This window comes from Anas platyrhynchos, chromosome 5 (genome assembly GCF_047663525.1).
Source record: "Anas platyrhynchos isolate ZD024472 breed Pekin duck chromosome 5, IASCAAS_PekinDuck_T2T, whole genome shotgun sequence".
Lineage (NCBI taxonomy): Eukaryota > Metazoa > Chordata > Aves > Anseriformes > Anatidae > Anas > Anas platyrhynchos.
This window is the reverse complement of record NC_092591.1, coordinates 28225268-28243666: the sequence shown is the minus strand read 5'-3', so window position 1 is coordinate 28243666 and position 18399 is coordinate 28225268.

The window sequence follows — 18399 nt, the reverse complement described above, 5'->3', positions numbered from 1 at the left end:
AGCTGCTGCCTCCGCTGGTTTTTAGGGGATGCTCGCCCGCATCTGTGCCCACGCTGGAGCGGGAGCAGGAGCGTTCCCAGCCCAGCGAGCAATCCTGCAGAGCTCGCGTGAGAGCGCTGGAGCGGTTCTTCGTAAGGCTCAATGCACTTCGACAGTGCTTGACTTTGCAGGGCTCCCTGGGACCTAAAATCAATGCAGGGCATCCTTAAAGCTCCCCTAAATGTCCGTGGGGAGGGGGTAGGTCTGAGCATTGGCTCAGAGAACAGGAGTCCGAGCAGATCTCTGAAGAAGAGAATAAAAGAGGAGCGTGCAGTCGATTTTCCTGTTGATTTGGAGAGAATTCCAATCAAGCGTCCTTTGGAGGCATAACAGAGTGGGTTGCAGCCAAAAAACATATTTACAAGAAAATGTCCATAAAAAGAGTATAGGGCCTGAATGCACATGCAGAGACATAGCATGGATAGCAAGCAGAAAACCAGGGCAAGGAGCTGGAAAAAGAATAGGAAAGGTTTTGTTTAAAGGGAGTTGGAGACAAAAGTAGGTCAGGGACTGATAGTGCTTTGTGGGGATGTATGGCAGCACGAGTCACTGGCATCCCAGCACTGGTAGCTGTGCTGAGCCCACCTGGGTGGCAGGGCCACCAGAATCCCCACCGTCAGGCTCCTCTGGAAGCATCACAGAGGTTTGGATGTTGGTGGGGTTCACACAAGCAATTTCTTGGTGTTCAATCAGATGCCTCGCTGGAAGGCTTCTCAGCACTGTAACACCTCAATTTGCTTTGAGTTTTGTATGGTCCCAGATCAATACTTTGACCTCTGCCTGTGTTTAGGCTTGAGTTTGTCATTAATATAAAACAAGAGAAATCCAAACATGGATTCCAAGTGCACCACGTTTGGGAAAATGTTATCAATGCTTTAAAGTACTGCACTAACATTTGAATACTTTACAGTGTAAGTTCCTTTTAACGTTGCATTTATCATTTTGTGCTACATTATGTTTTGCTGTTATTTATCACAGCACCATATATAAAGAGGTTGCCATTTGTAATTTAATACAAAAGAGAGGAAGGGAAGTACGCTTTGAGAGGAACATGGATAGGACAGGAAAAAGGGATATACATTCAAGCTGGATCAAAGCTGGAGTTCTGCTTGATGCAGTAGCTTGTACCTGATGGTAGCAAGGAAGGTGCAGGACCCCTAAGGAAAGTCTTTTCCTGGACCCCAAGAGAGCAAACTGATGTTTAACATCCCTTCCACTTCTCCCCAAAGCACGTACTGGTACAGTGACAAGCCTCTGTCACCCAGGCAGGTGGCACCCATCATGGACAGACACCAGGAATGGGTTCTTTCTCCCCAGTGTTTCAGCTCAGCTTTAAACTTATTCAAGGTACATGAACTCTGGAGATGAGAATAACGCAAGTATTTAGATATATAGAAACATATATGAATCCATCTTATTTAAATATGAATATCTCTCTTTAGATGCCCCCTTTTTTTTTCCACTTGTAGCTCATGCTGCCAACCTCCCCATCCCGCCTGACTCATTGAAACACCGCTGAAGCAGCAGCTAACGTCGACATTGTGCTAACAGGTTTAGAGGAAGAGCAGAGGTGCTCCTGCACCAGGAGCATCCTCACGTTGCCCTTGGTGGTCCCCACTACAGCTCCAGGGCTGCTGCTGCCCCCCTGGTACTTGTCCATGCCGGGAAAGGGGAGCAAGGAGGGAGGCTGAGGCACTCAGCGCCGCCAGGATGAAGCCAGTCGGGGTCAGAGTCCAGCTCGAAAAGCTCATAAAGAAGCATTTATAAGTTCTCCAGAGTGGATTTAAAGCTGGCTGTGGATACAGTGACTAAGGCTGCGATCCTCAAAGGTATTTAGGCATTTGACTCCCCAGTCAAGCCAAACCTTTGAGGATCTGGGCTCCAGCACAAGGACTTTCTACCTAGACAAGCATGAATAATAGTTTGGGCAACAGCACTGGCCACGTGGCCCTTGGGCTGAAACCCCAAAGGACGTGGGCCTAATTAACAGCTTAGATGCTCCAGGCAGGTGGGTTTGGATTCTCCAAAGCCTCTCCGAGCTGCGTGACTTTCCTACGCATCCCAACATTTGCTCATCTCTGCCTTTCTGGGAAGATGGGAAGATGCAGAGAAACCAAGAGACTAATAAAAGATCAAGTTCAGCTGAGGAACCTGACCAAGGAGCTGCTTCAACGCAGGGCTGGAGGTGCATCGTGGGGATGGGAAGAGTCATTAAAGTGCAGGGGCAATGGAAACATTTTAATTAGAGGTGGCTACTGCCTCATCTAGTCAAATGTACCGTTTGGCTAAAGTTGACACATCCCTGTGGAACATTTCAGCTTCAACCAGTTTTATCAGGAAGCTTTTCTTGGGGAAAAGGACTGACTGATGCTGTTTAGGTGGTGTTTAGGACGTTGGCCACGCTTCAAATCCCTGCTCTGCCTGATTCAGAATGATCTCAAAAACCTCTGTGAGCAGAAAAAAAATGAGGCTGGGAGGTGATGGTTTAAAAACACTGCACTGGAATGTTTAAAATATGTCAAAACCTTTTTTTTTTTTCTTCTTTTTCTTTTTTTTCTAGTGGGAAATTCATCAAACCTGACACTTCCCATGAAGAGCTCTGGCTCCAATGAATCGGTGTATTTGGACACCCCCTGACCCCCCTCCCTCCCTTCTAGCACCATTTCAGCCAAATATTCTTGGCTGGTTCTAATTATACAGCCATATATTTTTATACACACATACACCCAGCGCGTACACGGGAAGGCTCAGCAATCACAGCTCGGACAGGGAGGGAAGTGTTGATAAGACCTTAGCTGCTCCACAGCACGAAGGAAAAAAAAAATTAAAGTCTGAAAACTTTTTTTTTTCTCTCCCCCATCCTTTACCTCGGCCTCCCAGGGAAGCCCAGCGCCGGGAGCTGGGGGCTCTGCAGATGGCAGCCACATGCAGTGGCTCCTCGGGCCCCCTCTCGCCATTTCTGCACTTCTCTAGTGCCCTCCTCAGGTTTTGCAGAAGTTCACCTGCCTCTGCATCTGGCCCTGCCGTCTGGCTGCCAGGCACGCAGCACCCTCATGGCAAGGTGAGAATTGGTCCTTTTCTCACCTGATGGGAGGAGAGGGAGCCCCAAAACCCAGAGAAGGTGATTTACTCGACCCCAAAACCCAGGGAAAGTGATTTACTCAATGATGGATTTCATCGCCAAGACCCTCAGGCTGCAGGAGATGCTTCAGGGTAGGTGCGTGACCCTGAAGAAGGCTGACTGCCCCCATGAAATGCAATATGCCTCAGGTCCTGGGACCACCAGCAAGAGCTGAGGGTGCTCAGCACCCAGTAGGATGTGCCCAGAGCCTCTTAGGATCAACCCATCGGATCAGGGCTGGTAGGGAGTGCTCCCTGAGCCTGACGCTGTAGGTAGGGTTTTGCTGGGGCCTCATATACCACGTGCACCTTTGAAGGAAGGGGAGTAGGGGAAAGGGTTTCCTCTGCAAATGATGAAACGGTTAAACTCGAGAGCAAACAGGCCACTCAGCTCTGCCTTTAACCCTACTGCATCAGGAGAGACCTGAGGGCCAGCCAAATCTAGCAGTTCTAGGAAATTATTAAAAAAAAAAAAAGAAAAACAACAAAAAACAAACAACACAACAACACATACACAGGGAGGTGGGGGGCAAAAGACCAACCTATTTTCACAAGAATCTGTCCTTGATTAGAGCAGCAATACGGCAGTGAGGAAAGAACCGATTATTCAGCAGCGAGTACAGAAGAACAAATAAAAAAAAAAAAAAAAAAAAGCATATTTGTTCAGGGTGTGATAGAGAGCCTTCCAAAGCGCATGGAGACAATTGGAAATTAGGACTATTGAAGGGGAGGCATTTGCCACTCGGGGTGAGGAATCAAAGGGCAGTTCAGGGGAGGGAGGAGGGTGGGGTGGCCACCCCCGGGTGGCCAGTGACAGGCAGGCTCCAGTTTGTGACCTCTCCTAAAATCCTTCCAGGGGGCTTTCACATATTGTCTAGAGCACAAGCTGATTTCCACACAAGGAGGCTCCTAATGAAGATGTCCTTCAGGAGGCAAGGGGAGGAGACAGGGTAATGAAACCAGCCTGTTTGCCAAGCAGACATTTCCCCCCCCAGCTGAAGGTGGCACGGACGGATACGGGAGAAACGGATGGAAAAACATACAGTTCTTCTAACTAAAGGACAGCCACGCCACGTGCATTAATCCTGAACTCCCCAAAATTCTAGGGGCTGGAGGGGAAGGTCAGGGGTCCTCACGTCCCCGGGTTCTTAGTACGGAGCAACCCTGGGCAGCCTCCCCCGGCTGCTTCGCCTCTGGTTAAGCAGCAGTCATCATCTGCCTTGGACTGACCTGGCCAGAGTTTGAACCAGCCCAAGCAGAGATTTATTAACCCTCGCAGTCAGAGATCAATAAATAGCTTCCTCTCAAGCGGGCCAACTGCCTGGAACACAAAAACATGAAACGAGCCCACCACCAATCTGCTCCCCACCCCCCCCCCCCAGTAAAAGGATGCTCTAATTCCCCAACAGACAGCAATTTCTAATTTCTATATCGTTTCGAAGCCAACTGTAATATTCGCATCTAATTACATGGCTCTGGATAGCTGCCACGTAGAGTATGGCTGTTAACAACATGATTTCTACACTTCTCTGGGGTCATTTGGAAACTACCCGGACTTGCAGCCTCCCTTCTCCTCTGCTGGTCACTCAGCTGCACCGTACTGCCGAGGGCAAGGTGCACCCATGAGGTTTCTGTATGGGAGCAGAAGGAGCAGATGATGTTCTCGAGGGACAAAGACGCACTGAATTTCATCCATTCAACCCTGCTCTGGTTAAAAGGGAGGCTAAATGGATGATTAAAAGCTGCAGCTGGTGATTATTTTGGTTGAAACTTTGGTGGAAGAAAGGGTGAATGTTTACTTGAAAAAAAATAATCATTTTTTTTCAGTCAAAAGTCAAAGCCAAGGCTGGCATGTTTGGTCTGGAAGGCAAGCTGGGCATCAGAGAAAGGCAGGGAGAAGCAGGACAATGCTGTAACAAACAACATGCCACAGGACTTGTAGGCAGCCTGTAGCTCCAGTAGGCAGCTCCACTTGACTCCGAGCAAGTCACAAACATGAGCTTTTTATCTGTTTATCTGCAATCAGTGTTTTTTCAGCTTTGCTAGCGTGCCTTCAAACAAGAGGTGCCACTTCTGGCTCATGAAGTCCCGGAGCTGCAAACCTCTGGAGGCTGGGCCCTGCACCGCTCACCCTCTGCTTCAAAATGCCCTGGGCACTTGCTGCTGGCCACAGCCGAGTGCTCGGCGTGGACCTTCCCACTGAGTCATCCCTAGCTCTTAATTTCCCAATCTTTTCCTCCACAGCGTTCTTCTTCTTCTTCTTTGCTGACTCCCATCTCACATAATTCTGTTTACAAATCCTCCTGGCTGACTCAGAGCTCCTCGCACGTCTCCCTCTCCAAAATACGATGGGCTTTATTTTAGAGAGGTTTAAGAGCTCACGCAGGTGGCAGGCATCAGGAATAGCTCCCTGTTACTCCCTCTTCAGAGGCTATGCAGGGGTGTGACAACATAAGAAAACCCACCCTGGTAAATCAGATCGCAGCTTTTGACAGTTAGTGTTTTAAGACATACTCTAGCCATAGCTAGAGCTTGGCAGGAAAGACTTTCCCTTTCTCATAAAAGATTTTGAAATTTCAAGCAACACTCCTCTCCACATCAGAAAGAAATTGGAAGGAAATGCTGAAAATGCTCACAGACCACTAGGCAAAAACAAAAACAAAGCAAAAAAAAATTGGTACAGATAAAAATAATTTCCAAATATTTGACTTGGACCTTTTTCTTTTTCTCTGTTTAATTTATTTTCTAGTAAAAATTAACTTAAATTTAAAAATGAGATGTTATTTCAATGTTAAAAAAAAAAAAAAACAACACACACAACAAACCTCTAATCATTAAAAAAAAAAAAAAAAGAAAAAGAAAAAATTTTTAGAAGACTTGTAACCTTTTCTTAAGCTGGAAAATCTGTTAAAACCATCCCCTTTCCCACAAACGATTTCAGTTTGAATGTATTTGCCTTTTGTGGCAGAAAAAAAGCATGTAAAATAATTTTTCCAACCAGTTCTAGCAACGACTTCATGTTTTGCAACACTTTTCAAGGTGAGAGGTGCACCAAAATAAACTTCTGACCTCACCCAGCCCCTGAAACCAGTGGGATCTGGGGGTATCGGCTGGCCCCAAGGACCTGGTGGTCCCAAGGGGGTAGACTGGGGAAAAATTGGTGCTCTGATCTGAACCTGAGCAAAAATGCACGTGTCAGTGAGGGAGATTCACCCTTTCTTTTCTTATCCTGGCTAGTCCAACAGCGAGGGGATGTGGCACAGAGAGGGGAGCCGAGAGTGGCCAAGCTGACGTTGGGCAAGCACCTGAAGGACGTTGGGCAAGCACCAGATTCAGCAGGGGCTCGGAGGCCAGCAGGGGAGCCCTGCCACTGGCCATGGCATGCTTTTCCAGCGGATAAATAATGCTGCTTTCGAGCAATTTCCACCAGCTTTCCAGCGGTTTTCATCTGTGTTCAGTTCTCGACGGGACATCTGACACTTCGTAAATTCTACAAATTGATCCGTTTGGGGCAGAAGGGCTGAGAGAAAGAAAATGGTCAGCAGATAGCGTGCAAGCCAGCTGCAGTGTTGATGTAAAGGGGAGGTTGCCAAATAGCTGCCGAGGGATGGGACAGCGGTGTGGCAGTCATTTCTCCTTCAGCTGAGCTGGCAAACAGAGACAGAACATATCCAGACTTGCATACGAAGGCTTCCAGGATTTGTTGGCCCTGACATCTTCTGCCAGAAATAGAGGGAGACGTTCTGGAAACCACATCCCTGTCGCCGGGCCATTGCTGTACCACCCCAGCTCTAAAGCCTGCTGCTCCCCTCTTCACTGCCCTCTTCTTCGCAAGACACCTGTGCTTACCTCCTGACCCTTGCGGAGAAGGTATCCACATATCCCCTCCATCACAAGCACAAGTAGCTGGGATCAAAGCAACAATTAGCAGAAGAAATTTGGAGGCCTATTTTAACATGGAAGATCCGATTCTGTGATTGTAGCAGCTCCTTTTGGCCACCAAAAGTGATTGGGATGATTTCAGAGTGCCATGTTTCACTTGCACAACTCGTAATTACACTAGCAAACCTTGCAACTCTCTGCTGAATTCACAACATGTACCTAGCAGACACGTTTTGGGTGGGTGGTAGAGTGCTCAGTCAACTGCCAACCCCGCTGGAGGCAGGATTTCATGGAAGAGAAAGTGTTTAAGAGACACATTTGGCAGAAATGCCAAATTTGCTGGGGTCATTTTGCATGTTGACTGCTCAGTGGAGACCACAATGAAAAACAGGAAAGTTCCAAAACCTCATAAGACCATAAATGCCATATTACATAAGACCAAATGTCCAAGTAGAGCAGTGTTTTGGGTCTGACAGTAGCCAGTAGCGGGTATGTAAGGAAAAACATAAAGAGCAGGGAATGGACAGATTTTCAGCTTCTAGGAAACAGCAGTACAGAGACAAAGAAGAAGTGGTTGTAGAGTCCTTCAGAGTAATCAGGATCTATTCAGCAACCTCCTCTTTCCACACAAAACAAGTCACCCAGGGAAATGTGCCCAGTGGCAGTGAAGAAAAAGTTACAAAAAACTTGGAGCCTGACTCCAGCTAACCACGGAGCAAGGCGCTTCATCTAGCCTGTGCCTCAGTTCCCACCACGAGATAAGACATTGCATCACCATGGGACAGAGGCAATAAAACCATGTCATGACTGAAAAGTCCTGAGGTGCGAGGGATGAGGACCAGATGGGCCAGCTCTGGATGGGCAGGCTGCACGAGTGTCCCCTTTCAGTCACTTTCCCTTCGGCATCTGGATTTTAGCCCCAGTGACGTGGAAGCATTGCAAAGACATTGTTCATTACACAAATAACTCGTGACTGCCATCCATTGTACATTATTTCCTCTCCCCTAGTCATCATTTCTTCTTTTTAAGAAAGATAAAAACAGCTGCCCTCATCCAGGCAATAGAAGGACGCAAGACTTTCAGCATCCAGTCAAAACGAGTGAATCATGTTGGCACCCAAGTTGCTAATAATCTGGGGCTGAAACTCATCCGAAAGGATGATTCGACCAAGCTGTTGCACAGTGGGCAAATTTAGGAAGTTCCTCAAAGCATATGAAGGCCTAAAGGGAAAAGACATCTAATAAATGGCTCCCTGTAAATGTTTCACCCAGCTCTAATATCAAATGTTATTAAGCAGTACAAGAGCCTGAGTTTGCCTCTTTGTTCGTTGGGTAACGAGTTAGGTGTGCTGCAGATGGGAAAGGTGGATTTTTCACCTTCCCAGCCCAGGCTCACTAAGACCAGGGCATAGGGCTTTTCTTAGTCTACCTTATTGATCTCAAGCATCTTAGACAAAAGTGCAATACCCAAGGAGTGAGAACCAGCCCCTGCCCAAATTGATTACACACTGAATAAGTAAGAGGCCAAGGGAGCAGTGTTTTTGAGAGAGGAACTGAGGTAAAACCAGGGATTCAGTGATTTGAGCATCACTGCTAGACCCCTTTTCCCTAAAGTAAAAGAGGCTCTAGATTAAATCTGTCCAGGTATCAGAGGAATATCAGTTCTGCTATAGATAAAACTGAACATCACTTTCTGTTTATAGGTGGACTATTCTAAGCACTCCTAAAGCAGCATGCCTCAGCATCCCAAAATGCATCCTCTCTCCTGAGCATGCCAAGGTTAGCAAGCCAACTTTGTAGTGGCTGCACAGGGGAGGAGTGGAGCCAAGACCCCCTGAAAACAACAAGACAATAGCTTCACTGTCTGAAACTACTGCACTCAAGATTTGAACTTGAGCCTCGGTTGAAGATGCTGTGGACAATCTCGCTGCATTTGGCTCAGTAGAGCTGCATCAGAAGTTTGCAGGTTGGCATAGAAGCAGTCAGACTGGCTAGTGAGGTCTTCTGTTTTTAAAAAGTATGAAATTATATGAAGTGGGTATGAAGAAACTGAAAAGAACATACTGCTGTCTGTTCCCTTGCTCTTGATAGGATATGCTCAGACAGAAAAAATATTAGTCTTTACTTCTTGTTTTCATGTGCCTCTTTTCTTGATTTTTCCATGAGGTTCTGTGTGTCTGAACATATATAGTGACAATGTTGGAAGAGAGCAGAGTTCAGGTTATTTTCAGAGTGTAGCATGAACCTCTATATTTCCCACTTTTCAGAAGTTTAAATTTGCATTAATTTCTCATTTCCTGCTCGGGATAAATCCTTTATGCATTCTGGAACAATACGAGACACCATTAGGCAACATTAACTTTGTGCTGAAGGTTTTGGCATACAATGCTGTATGCTCTAATCTATTTGCAAATCAAAAGCCAATGCTTTGCACACTTCAGTGAAAAGCCAGAGGCAGCTTGCCCCACTAGAAAGGTCACCAGATTAGGACTCAAGGGAACTCTTCGAAGTTCTGCCACTGATTTACTGCTCAATCATCTTGGCCAAGTCATCTCTTTTCTTTCTGCCTCTAGTTTTGCTCCCATTCTTTGTGTTTTCTATTCAGGCTGCAAGTTCTTCAGGGCAGGAGCAGCCCTCTTGTTACGTGCTGGTCCTGTGCCTTGCACAGCAGGCCCCCCTCCTAGCTGGAGAGCGTTTACTGGATGCTACTGCAGCACAAAGAATTCAGAGCCTCAGCAGTTTGGCTTTCACTCCTAGGATCTTTGGTCCCTCTTGCTTGCTTCCTCGACATAAAGTTGTACAGAAGAAGCACTGGTCATCAAGTAAGTGACCAAGTTCCCAGTCAAAGGGTTAAAATAGCCAAGTCCGTTAGATAAAGAAGAGAAAGCTGTAGGAGGAACTCAGATCATATGGCAAGCTAGGTACTAGTTAATCAATAGTATTCAAAGGTGAAGGCCATATGGAGGAGCCAGGAACCATTGCGCAAGTTAAGCAAAGTTTAGTGAACAGCAAGCCTGATAAAGCAAAGCTTTAACTATTTTCTGTGAAAAGTTCCACCTTTCCTTTAACCTGGCTCTGGACCAGGGACCACATATGCCAATCTTCTCTGTTACTGACTCATGCACTAGAGGGTTCAGTGGAAGTTTTGAGACCAACCCATGGACAATACCTCTTTATTGCCCTGACAGTTCATATAGTACGTGTTACATATAATTCTCCTATTCACCGGACTCTCGATCCAAACTCTTCTGGTAAAAGGGCTTGTGGGCAGTTTACTTTCTGTCCAATGACTTCATTGCAAAGGATTTTTTTTTTTTTCTCTCTGTTGAGCTTGCCATGTGCAAGCTTTCCTTCCTCTTGTTTCCCTCCTCTTGTTTCCCAGTTTCTGGAAATAATTTGTGGTTTGGAAATGGAAATGCCCTCATAGCCTTCAAAGAGCTTAAAGCCTGCCATACCAGATCAGTCCATTGGATCCATCTAATCTGCTCTCATCTTTCCAGCCACGACCAATACCTGGTGCTTCAGAAGACAACATAACTTCACAAAGGCAACAGGACACTTCAGTTTTACACACAGTCCCTTCTCTGAATAGACGAGGAGCTGCTAAAGCATCCTCCCACCCTCGTCTGCCCTAGATTTTCTGGGAGGGTTCCTCAAGGAATCAACTAAAGGGCAAGCAGAGACCCCCCACAAGGATAAAGAGACTTAAGGGGGCAAAGTACATCGACACATATCAGAAGAGGGCTTCCCAAAACATAGCACAACAAACACAGCTCAGCCCCTTCCAGGACTGGCTTGGCTTCCTTCCCCTGCTCAAAAGAAGTTGGCAAGCAAATCTTTATTGTAAGAGACAGAACAGAAGCTGTAGGGGAGGTACTGAAATCTGGGGATAATTCACAAAATCCTGGCCTGTGGTACAGAAGGAAACTAGTGTTATGTATCTTTCATTTGTACTTTTTGTTATTACTACTAGATTTAAACAGATAAAAGCAACCTATTGATGATCACATCCCATTTTCAGCTAACATCTTTCCTGTCTGCTTTTAAATTAATAAGAAACAGGTATAAGCTAAAGCAGACATTTTTTGGCATGTTTATTCATGTCAAGGTGGTCTTGTGCTTCACAGATGTCCTATATACTGCAGCAGGATAATTTGTTCAATAAAGTACAACTTCGCATTACGAAGATTACAGATTCTGTCTCTTAAAAGGCTACCATTTGCCCTAAAGAGCACCACCACCCTTTTCCAGGCCTGGTGACTCCATATGGCCATGGCAGGCCTTATCCCATGGCCAACCAGGAGTGGCAAAGCCACATAATGGGACTTTGCTCTCTCTCTGGAGACTTGACGTCCCCTTGGACTAGAGCCATCAGGCAGATCATCCACATTCACCTCAGTCTGAGCTGGGCTTGCGTTCCCACCTACGATGAGTGCGTGTACCCAAGGACACCGCTCTTGGGATGAGCGAAACTCCAACCAGAGGACATCGTCCAGAAGTGATGACAGAATGCGTGGTGTTACATTGCCACCTTGTGGAGAGCTCCCACTGGAAAAGAACAAAGAAAGATGGCTGACTAGCAAGTAGTGGCTCTCCTGCCACCATCGCGGGCTGCACAGACACCTCCCCATTGCTGCGAGCCCATCATCGGCTAAGGGCTTGTACCCTTGCTGAGACTGAATGGGCTGCTACACATTGCTGTTGTTTCTCCTCCAAGTGGTGGAGTTTGGGAGCTCCATGAAAGGCCAATGAGTGGGCAACGTCATCCCATTGCTTTAGCGCCTGGATTTGCAGACTCCGTATTACAGTTGGGTACAGATGCAGCCAATGTGAAGCAAGAGGCTGGTCCTAGTCCAGCCTTCAGGGGGTAGGAGGCTGTGCTATCGCAGTCGCCTCTAGTCCTTACAGTGCTGCTATCCACAGGAGATGAGCATGGCTCAACTCTGTGAAACCAGGCCTCCACACGCTCAAGGAGAGAATGAAGGAAAATGTATTTCCTTTCATTAAGCGCAGAAGAAGCCTCTGATGGCAATGCTTTTTATATTAGTGGTGTCCCCAGAGAGGTTCAAATATACAAACAGCATGCTCCTCCTATTTGTGTGATGGAGTGCTGTGCTGACAGACTGGAGGAGAATTACTGACAAGTGCTACCATGTGGACTCTAGCAGTGATGCCATGCATTGATTCCCATCTGGTGATGATGTGCACTTTTGCGATTGCATTGACACTAAGCTCACTCTTAAGAATCTGCAGGCTGTGTTTTTGGAATGAAGAGTATTAGCATTGTTTGTTATTTATTCAGTGCTACGGAGGTCTGTGACTTTACAGGCCTTTACAATTACAAAGAGGAAGAAAAAAAGGCAAAAAGAGAAATCACAGGTCTCTGCTCCAAGGCCCTTAGCAAGAGAAGCTAAACGTGACACAGCAAGGAAAGCAAACCCAGAGAAAATGGGCAGGTGGGTTCCAGAAGCAACAACACATGGTGTGAGACATGGATAACTCCTTATTGCCTGTGCATCGTCTTGGAGAACGGTAATGTCTCTGGAGGAGGGAAAATACATCCAGCACTGATTAGAGGGAGGAAGCTGCCCTTCCAGGTCATCCACTGCCAACCCAATTCTCTATTGGCTATCTGAAAATAAATAAGCCTAATCCCCCAGAATTGGGGAATGTGGCAGATTGTACTTACAAGCATCTAAAGTGTGGACTGAAGTTTTCAAGACCATGAGAGAGGAATAGTCTTTGATTTCAAAGAAATCTAATACCTCCTCAAAGAAAGGGTCGCATTCTTTGAAATGCAAGATATGGACAACTACAGAGTTGTTCGCCAATAACAACGGGAAATGAATGCCAACATCTCTTGATGGGAGTAAAGGCAGTAAGTCTGAGCTCCACAGATTTGTGATGGGACTTTTCCTAAATCCTGGTTGCCAGTAAACTTAATGTCTCTCAGAAATAGACCTATAGAGATGTGAAACCACTCTGGTACTCAGGAGAAGCGCAGATTGCTACCTTTGTTTGGACAAAGGTCTATCTGATAAAGGTGACGGCACCAGCAGAGTATATTTGTTTTTCTCCAAGGCATATAATTTGATATCCCATGAGATCTTAGTTAAGAAACAAATACTTTGCACTGTGTGGAAATAGTAAGGCGTGTATTAGACTAAACAAAATTTATTTCAGTGACAGATCTCAGCTACAAATAATGTAGCTATTAATGAGGAGGCATTATAATAAATGGGACTCATTATTCACAAGATGCTTTGGTAAAATACTTGATAGTCTAATAAAGCTTAGAATTTCAGCAACATTTAGAGAATACAAAATCTGTGATAGTGGGATTTGCAGATGATGTATAGATTATTAAAACAGTAAGGGACAAAAAGGACAGGCTGCATTAGGGAGATACATGAATTACCCACTTGAATTATCACAATCCAACATGTGCATTGTACTGAAGGTAAGTGAAATGTATTGTACCTGGCAATAAAGGCTGAGATCCCACCCTACCCATCTCTTTCCCCTAAAAGAGGCATCTAAACTAAGAGCCTGGCTGGCTTAGGCTTCCTCAGGGAAGAAAAGGTAGCACCACTGGGGGAAAATCTGGCTGGAGTTTGAAGGGTTGTAGGCAAGGACCTACATTCCAGGTGTAAACATCTTGCTTGGAAAGCATATCTTGCAAAGGGCATAAAGAACATCAAAACAGCCCAACTCATCATGAGATCTCGGAGCAGTGTTTTGATGACTAATACTATCCTCAGGTGTATAAAAAATTGAATTATTGAGTAGAAACAGGAAATTGGTCTTGTCTCTGGGTCAGCCACTATTAAAATCATTAGAAGAATTGTATCTTCAGCCTTGGCATCTCCAATTCAGGCAGCTTATGGATGTCTTAGAGTTCAAAGACAAGCCACAAAAATGATCTTGTGAGAAATAATAAGTCTTGCTATGCAATGAGTGAAAGCTTTTAACTGAGTTTAGTCAAAACATGACTTGATACTTTTAAATATAGGCAGTTTTGTATGGAAAAGATGTCTTAACAAACTTTCCAGTCTTTTAGCCAGAGACATAAAAAGATTCTTTAAGCTGATGTCAGAGACTTTAAGCAGATGTCAGATGAATGAACTACTTTGAAGGAGAATAAGATTTCCTAGCTGTGTCTATAGTTTAACATCAGAAATATAACAAAATCACAAGCCATTTCGAGTTTGTCAGGTGCAAATGGACATTTTAGCACTTTGACAGATACGATAATGCAGGACTGCTAAGGTTTAAGAGCACATGCCTGGACAGTCACTCCAGAGCAGCTGATGCACGGCAAGTCATCATCTTAAGGTAACCTGCTCTTGAATCAATATACATCATGAAACATTCACTTTGTAGCAGCTCCTAAGAAAAATTCTGCAATCTATCTGTATACCAGAGGAGAAAAACAGAGAGGCTCACCATAGTTCATTCTTACCAAGGGATCAAAGAAAAAGAAGTCTAAATCAGAAATAGAGGAGTATCAGGAAAAGAGAAAAAACAAACAAACAAACAAACAAGAACCTGCACATCTTTATATCAAAGCAGTAAGAGCCACTCACACAGGGTAAGGATGGACAGCTCCGTTACTAGACTTAAAGGCTTCTGCACCACAAAAGCTCCACGCTGTCCTGAAAAACCTTCCTGGAGTTGCCAAACTTCGATTCGGGATATAAGATACCTCATAAACAGTTAAATACCGTTTGTCTGAAGAAGCAGCTCAGATGACAACTGTCCTTTGTCTGAACTAAGTCTGGCAAAATCTAAGGGCACTGATTTTGATGGCAATTGGGGTGCTCTTATGATTGCCCCAGCCAAAAAATGGCAGTTTTGTATCCTTTCCTTTGCTTTTCTGCTGTTTCTTAAGCTTCCCAAGCCCTTCCTATTCTCTTCTGCCATGGCTGAGCCTCCAGCTTTCTTCCAGATAATCTCTACAAAACAGTTCCACATTCACTACACATAAATCTGTGTGACCCTGCAAGTCGATCATGCGGGGACAACATGAAATAAATGGAATTGAATACCAAGACGACACAGAGGAGATTGTACTTGAGTGTATTATTCATTTCCATATTTAATTCATTACATTTCTCCTCCTTTTTTTTTTATTTCCCCCCCCCCCCCCCCCCAATTTATATGGAGCTGCAACACATTTTCCAGCCTGCTGTGCTGGAACGCTGCAGCGTCAAGGGATTTTGCGGTTAAATGTAAGACCTTGTTGTCATATTGTGCACTGGGCCTTTGTCCTCAGGAAACCGACAGCTCCAAGTTAGATAACAACTGGTAAATCATCATCTTTGCTAAGCGTTTGCAAAAGCAGGTAGGGGAGCAGGAAGGAGGATTTTTTTTTTAGAGCAGGAAAAGAAAGAAACCTTTCTTCCAAGGGATTAACAACTTCTCTGACCACCCATCTTTGAAGTTTCCTCCTAAATCTCTGCCCTTCCCGATACTGCCATTTTTGACCTGCTTTTCAAGTCAGAAGAGAATATTTGTCTAGGGGCTCTTAGTAGGGTGTGAAGGACAGAGAAGATGTGGCTTAGAAAGAGGAAAAGATGCCTTTTCTGGTGGGAAAAAGAAGGGTGTGGGGGTGGAGTAAAACAACCACAAGCCAACTTGATTTAGTACTTCAACAATGGTCAGTCATTATTCTCTAAGGGTTAAACCTGCTTGGAAAGCCCATGGGAGGAAGCCTACACTGGTTGGTTGCAGGGTTGCAGGGACCGGATAAGATGACTTAATACAACATGTTTTCTTTTCCAGCCCCGATTCCCATGATTTTTTAATAAGTCAACCTTGAATTAGCTAGTGAAATTTCCCTTCCCTATTCTTTAAGTCTTCTCTAAATTTACCCTCACACCTCTGGAACGATCCATAATTTTACATTTACCCATTGAACGGAAAGCATCTGACTTCCCCCCCCCGCCTGGGAGTCAGTGCTGTGCTCCTCGCACCTCTGCTTCAGCCCTGAGCAGTTTCTACATCAACCCAGCTAAGGCTCCACTTGTGCACTGGTATTATTATTATTCATATTTTTGATCATCTGTGTATGAAGTAATAAAGTCCCATGGTGGCATGTTGATGCATGTGGAAGAGAAAAACAAAATACTTAATCCTAGCCAGATGAAAGAGAAAAAAAAAGAAAAAAAATCGAAAAAACAAAAACACCCTGAGTTCCTCCACACTCTTGCCTGGTAAATTTTTCTTCTGAAGCCAGCTGTTTGACAGATGGCTTCAAAGTGAAGTTGTGTTCACTACTCTTAGATAGTCTGAGGGTCCTGTTTTGCTCACTCTTTTTTTTTTTGGTTTGTTTGGAAAAGATCGGAGTCACTGCTCACCAGCTTCACAACTTCACTGTACAGAGAAAAAGAAAAAAAAGAAAAACAACAAAACCAACTGCAGTGACTTAAGTCATACTCAGGATACAGCAGTCTGGATCTGAAAGCAGATTAGGCTGGGGAGGAGAGGCAAGTCTGAACAGAGCCTTTCGATTCACTTCATGTTCTTGAAATGTCCACAGGCTTGACATGGTAGGAACTGGGTGACAGCAAAGATTTCTGTCACCTTAAACACAATGTTATGCTCTGATAGCAGTGGAGTTTTTCTTTTTCAGTCTCTGATGTTTTTTTCAGTGGAGAAGAGAGATGTGCTAAATCTCCAAACATTTTGCAAGCCAGCAAATTCTAGTTAGATCAGTTGCAATATTTCATTTCAATAACTCCAGGATGTTCTGCTTTGTTCTTGGAACTTAATCTCACCATGGTTCCAGACACTGTCAGCATGTTCTCTGCCCCTTCCATTACTTCTGTACATTTGGTCAGGCTCACCACCATCTTTGCAGCATCCACCCGTTCCTACACGTCCTCCTAATGGTTTTACTTCTTAGTCTAAAAAATACCTCTCTCCGTGCTTTCCCATGGCCTCCTTCTCTTCAACAGATCCCCATAATCTTGTATGAAAGAAAAATTAGCCCAAAACTATCTGCTCTTTCAAGCTCCTGAAGGCTGTCCTGCTGCCCATCCAAGCAGCTATGGTTCACCTGATCAGACCACCAGCTATCAGCAGGACTGTCAGATGTGCCCAACACACTATGAAGGTGCAAGGTGCTGACCCTGGAGGTAAGGATCCATTAAATTCCTATTTCTACCCAGCACAGTAAAGTGAGCTACCAGTTAGGTAACAGTAAAACAGGGGGACCGAGAAGAAAGCAGGATGATGCAATTTAGCTCTTGTGATAAGAAAAAAAGTTTTAGTGGGTTTGGCTATTCATCCACAAACAAGTACCTTTGTGTATCTGATGTGTCTTCTCCCTGTTTCTGATCTTTTCAGGGCAAGTGTTGTCTATTATTTTGCACTTGTATATCATCTGTGCTACCAAAAAGGAATTTCTGAGTCTGGAATTGTTACTGTAGTACTGGTGTTCATCATGGAGAGAGGAAGGACAGAAAGCAAGAGAGGGAACAAAGAGGGCACAGATAACACATCTGAAATGAAGCACGGACAGAGGCCAAGAAGAGAGAAAACAAGCAGAACAGAAAAGGGGCAATGGAAAACTCTCTCGGGACAGCCCAAACGGGTCTGTTTGTACAGCTTGTGTGAGTGTCATACAGGGGCAGGTGAGAGCTGCCATATGGCCAGCCAACGGCGATCGCTATCCGCCAAGGAAAGATGACACCTGGTATGATGTTGGAATATGGATCTGACTTCTCTTGGGTTTTCTCTGCCCACAGCATTTTTTAAATTGCGTGATATGCTTTATTTATTAGCATCTGGAATCAAGAAAATATTCAAGAGACACATCACCATCACACACGCTTATTTTTGTTATAATTCCATATCTTATTTCCAGAACTGTCTCATAACTATGTGGAAAGATACTACAAAGCACTTTGAGAATATTACATGACAGTAAAAGAGTTATGACACAAGACCTGTTTCTAAATAGAATTCATCACATTTTTCTACATGTCCTCAGTATTAATAAACAATGTATTTTCTTGCATGTTCTTACAGAGCAAACGTGGAGCCAACCTGATCAGTGAATCTTGTTTATCCTTTAATCGACCCACGTACAATTTACTATCCAAAAGTCTATCACAAAGCACTACAAACGTTACACGGGATCTGCCGTGCTTAAAAGCTTTGTGAAAGAAGTATATTTTGCAGGAAGTACTTGAAAGATGAGATAGAGATTGTTTAGTGTGCAAGGGATTTGCTCCAAAGCCCACTGAGGCTGATGGAATGACTTCAATTGATTCCAATGGTCTTTGGAGCAGAACCAAGGAGGGAAGAACTAGCGCCAAGCATAAAGGGCAACATAAAAGAAGGCGCAAAAAAT